At 51.9% G+C, this 5,000-nt stretch overlaps 1 protein-coding gene across 6 annotated transcripts in view; it reads left to right on the forward strand.

Annotated features, from left to right (window-relative positions):
- The window catches only part of LOC125033439 (semaphorin-1A-like), a 302,686-nt gene that overhangs the window by 106,489 nt on the left and 191,197 nt on the right, over window positions 1–5,000 (forward strand). The window lies entirely within an intron of this gene.

The raw sequence follows: 5,000 nt of genomic DNA on the forward strand, positions 1-5,000 counted from the left end.
CTCCCTCCCTCCCTCCCTTTCTCCCTCCCTCCCCCCACTCCCTCCCTCCCTCCCTCTACTCCCTCCCTCTACTCCCTCCCTCCCTCCCTCCCTCCCTCCCTCCCTCCCTCCCTCCCTCCACTCCCTCCCTCGCCGTCCGCCTTCTCGCCCGCCTGCCTAATGTTCCAACACCGCCCGCGGGCTGACCGGTGTGCAGGTGTGGGCGGCAGTTAACGCGGGGTGAATGTTCTGCTGCTTTGAGGGAGAAGAACGAGATTTAGGGACTTCGCTTTGGGCTCGAGACCTTATTCTTGGGACTAGGGAGCACGAGATTAGGGCCTGGTGGGGTCTTTTTGGCTCAGGGGTGGGGTCTAGCAGTTAGGGATGAGGGGGGGGGGGCGAGGATAAGGGACTGAGAGGTTGAAGACGGGCTAGGGACGAGGAGCTGATGGGTTAGGGGCCTGGGGATGTGGGATAAAAAGCTTTGGGACTTTGGGACTTCGCGACGAGATGCTGACTTCTGCTCTTTGAAGGGCCCTCTCGGAAGTAACGATGTCAGCAGGAGTAGAATAGTAATGAAAAGGATAAATTAGGAGAAAAGAAAAGAAAAAAAAAAAAAGATAGCAGGCCGGGACATCCAAGGGATCAAGAGGCCAAGTATGCGCGTCCCTTCAAGCGCGAAGGATATCCTGTAGGATCTACTGGCCAGTGAAAGTACGTGCCGCGTAAAGTGAGCTTGGGGGGGAGTGGGTGGGGGTAGGGAGCGGGGGCGTCGGCGTGAGACAGCTCGGCCTCCTGAGAGAAATTCACGTAACTTCTTCCTTGCTTGCTTTTGACCTTGGAAGTTTGGCCGATTCCGAGGAATAATAAAGTTGATTCGAAATTGAAATTTGTCGGATGCATTTTTTTTTTTTTTTTTTTTTTTATCGCTGATACATTTTCTGAGGGGAAGCTGGGTTGGAGGAGTGGGGGGGGGGTCGAAATTATCCCAGAGGACGAGTTGCTTCTTGATGACTCAAACGTCCCTCTCGAAGACGGCGCTGACTCTCGACTCTTCGATTCTCGGTTCGTGGAGTCTTTGAATCCGAGGGGGGTGGGTGGGGGGGAGGGGGGAAGGGGTCACTATGGGGTCCTTGTGAGCTCGATTGTGTTCTAGAGATTATTCTCGCCGCGGGACTCTTTACGAGGAGGCGGGAAATGAGTCTCTTGCTGTGTGCCTGTGTTTGTATGTTTGTCTCCTTCTGTTTCTGCAACCTCCTTTTCTCTCTTTCTTTTCCTATTTCTCTTTCTGTCTCTCTTTCGCTTTGTCTCCTTCGCTTTCGCCCCAAAGTGAGCTCGTCTCGTCACACTTTAAATCGCCCAAAGATTCCCTTCCTAAAAGGGCCTTCTGATTCACCCTTATGTGCGTTTCGAAGGTGGCCAGATCTCTCGCGGTTGGGGGGTGGGGGGGGGGGCATGGCCAAGATCCCGTGTAATTGGCCGTCATACTAATTGGCCGATTTTCGACCCTAAAGCTACTTTCAGTTTCTCTCTCTCTCTCTCTTCTCTCTCTCTCTCTCTCTCTCTCTCTCTCTCTCTCTCTCTCTCTCTCTCTCTCTCTCTCTCTCTCTCTCTCTCTCTCCCTCTCTCCATCACTTCATCCCTACCAATCTTCATCCTTCCCTCTCTCACTCACTCACACTCACTCACTCACTCACTCACTCACTCACTCACTCACTCACTCACTCACTCACTCACTCACTCACTCACTCACTCACTCACTCACTCACTCACTCACTCACTCAGAGGATGTGAGGGAACTGAGGTTGGATGAGGTGCATAAAGGGTTGGCGGGGTGATGCTGTCAACATGTTCTTTGTTGCGGTTGTTGTTCTTGTTCTTGCTCATGTTTCTCGCCTCTCTTGCTAGCACCTGCGCCCTGCGGTTTGGGAGAGGAGGAGGAGAAGGAGAAGGAGGAGGAGGAGAATGGGTGGCAAGAGGGTGATAGGGGTGAGGGGTGTGGGGAGGGGGGGCATGTTTGTTCCTTCCCTCCCTCGGGCATGTTAATTGCATTTCTTGTTAGTGTGAGTGTGGAGGACGAGTGTGTTTGCCCCTTGACGCCCAGAGAAGTTCGTCTCTGTGGCGGCGGCGGCGAGGGACGTGCGCTCGGGGGAGGTGCCGTCTCTCTTGTGTTTGTTTTTATTTGTTTTTGTCTTTAGTAGTTGATTATTTTGTGCGTGTGCGTGTCTGTTGTTTGTTTTTCGTCAGGCGACTCAAGCTAGTTTATGGAGTTTTTTGTTTGCTCTCTTATTCTTTTATTATCTTGTGTTTCCCCTTTGTTTCCATTCCTTATTCGTAAGGCTTTGTTATTCATGATGCTCCTTACCTCGTTATTCCCTCTCTTCTGCTCTGCCAATCCTTCCACTTTCCTCCTCTCCTCCCTTCGTCTTCTCCCTCCCTCTCCCTCCTTTGTTCCCCCCCCCCCCCCCCACGCCCACTCGACTCCCGACATGCCAAAATTAAGGGGTCGTCGCTTATCAAAAAGTTTTAATTACACTGACTACAACAGATTTTATTTCGCGACGGGGATTACCTTGTCGCGTTTTGAAGACATGGTTATTATCTCCACTTTTAAGCATCAGATATTACTGCCTTCTCTTGCCTCTGAAGTAGAAAGAAATGGGGTCGTTTTCTTGCGAGGGGACACTGGCGCAAAACTTTTGTTGGCGCCGGAGTTATTACGCCCGTTGTCATTATTATTACTGTTATTATTGTTTTGATTATCTTGTTGATACTGTTACCGTGCCTTGGTTATGTCATTGTCATTGCTATCATTATGGTTGTGGTAGTTATACCGTAAGACAGGCACGAGGTCGAAGGTGACGGTGCCACGCCAGTACCTCGACCCCCTTCCCTCTCCCTCGCCCCTGGCACCGTGGTCGCCGTTCATCTTTTTATCTTTCTTTCTCTCTCTCTTTTCCTTCCTTCTTGTGGCTCTTGAAAGGGCGAGGCGTTCGGGTCACGCGGCGCGCTGGTCACACCAAATGAGTCGGATAATTTAATTTACGCGAGCTTGTTTGTCTCTTAATTACTGGTCTCCGTGCGGGCGTGAGGAGACAGGGAGGGAGGGAGGGAGAGGCAAGGTGGATTGGAGGTCGTAAGGGAAGAGAAGAAGGAGAGAAGAGAGGAGGGAAGGGAGGCAGGAGAGAGGAAAGGAGGGAAGGCAGGGAGAAAGGAAGGGAGGCCCGCCGGCCTGAGACGAAAGGAGGAAAAGAAACTTTTTTCTGATTTTTTTTTTTTTTTCTTAGGGAGATGGTGTTTGGATGAGTGATTAACTGCGTGAAGAAAGTGGGTGATAAATTCTGATAAGGAACTGGTGATTACCAGAAAAAACAATCGGAAAGATCGCAGGAAGAATATTCCGTGAAATAATCCGAAGAATTCTCGCGTAGTTCGTTTTATTTTCGTAGAGGAAGGATTGGAAAAGAAAAAGCGAATGGATGGAGAACCGCCTCTAAAGATAAGAGGAAGGAGGCAGAAGGCGAAGAAATCAGAAAAGGAATCTCGGGCAAAAGCCCCTCGAGGAGAGGAGCTGCCAGCGCCTCCTCCTCGGGATTGTCTCCTCCCGAAGGCAGCGCCAAATTGTCGGCGGGCTTTTGTTCAACGCCGCCGGCCCTTGAGCGTTTATGGCGAGCTGCGATGGCGTCCGACTCGATCGTCTCGGCGCGTTCGGGGAGCGGCGGCCGTAGGGGCGAATTTCCAGCCTCCGGGAACGGCGGAGAGGGACCTTGTCGACGCCGGAACGCGTGGCGCTCTCTTCCCCCGAGGCAAAGATTGAAGCACACAAGAGCGAGTTACAAAAATCTTTTTCCTTTCCCTTTCCTCATTCTTTCTCCCCTCCCCCCCCCCCTTCCCTCTTACACTTCCCCGTCCCCTGTGCATCCTCGCCTCCTCCTCCTCCTCCTCCTCCTACTTCCTTCGCGATTGTCCTCATCTTCAAAATTTGCTTACGACGGATTTTCACCCTCTCTCCCCCTTCTTCCGTTTTCTCTCATTCCCTTTTTTAATCTATTACACTTCTTTACGGTCTAAAATTAAAAAGAAAAAAGTGTTTTATGAAAGGGAAGTAATTTATTCCAGGATTAAAAAAAAAAAAAAAAAAAAAAAAAAAGAGAGAAAACGGATGAGAAAAAGTTTCCTCGAGGGCGCCATAGATCTCCCATCGTCTAGATTTTTAGTCCGGGAAAGACACGACGCTGTAGAAAATAGGATGTTTTTGAAGACGTCCTAACCACCTCCCTCCCTCCCTCCCTCCCTCCCCTCCTTCCCTCCCTTCCCTCCCTTCCCTCCTCCCCTTCCCCCAACCCCTACCAATCACGTCTCTCTTTCCCCCCTCTCTCATCATCTTAAGAAAGAGGGAGAGAGAGAGGGGGAAAAAAATTGGTTACGTGAGACAAGCGAGGGATGAAGTCGAGTATCTCGCCAAAGAAGATATATAATTCATCGCAAATTCCGTAATGTGACTCAACTTGTCTCTCAAAGTCCCCGGCTCAAGCAGGATTCGGGAGGGATTCGTGCGCGCCGACGGAGGGATGCTGGTTCGGGGGCGGATGGGGGGGGGGAGGGGGCCGGCGGAGATGAGGAGGGAGGGAGAGCGAAGAAGAAAAAAAAAAGGATGAGGATGTGGGTGTGAAGTAGAGGAGAAAATGAGGTGTTGGAGAATGTGGTGAGAGAGAGAGAGAGAGAGAGAGAGAGAGAGAGAGAGAGAGAGAGAGCGAGAGAGAGAGAGAGAGAGAGAGAGAGAGAGAGAAAGGGGGTGGGGTGGGGTGGAGAAAATGAGTTAGGAAGTGAGTGAGCGAGTTGAGTGAGTGACTTGCGTCTCATCCGCGCCACGCAGCACCCGCCGCGATGCCGTTGCACTTCATGCCCGGGCCAGGCATCGGCGAGGGCGGCGCGGGAGGACGGAAGTGGCAGCGGCGGGAGCAGAAGTCGAGCGGCTGAACGAGGCAGCGCGGCCCTTAATGGAACAAGTGGCGGCGGTG

This window comes from Penaeus chinensis, chromosome 16 (genome assembly GCF_019202785.1).
Source record: "Penaeus chinensis breed Huanghai No. 1 chromosome 16, ASM1920278v2, whole genome shotgun sequence".
Classification (NCBI taxonomy): Eukaryota; Metazoa; Arthropoda; class Malacostraca; order Decapoda; family Penaeidae; genus Penaeus; species Penaeus chinensis.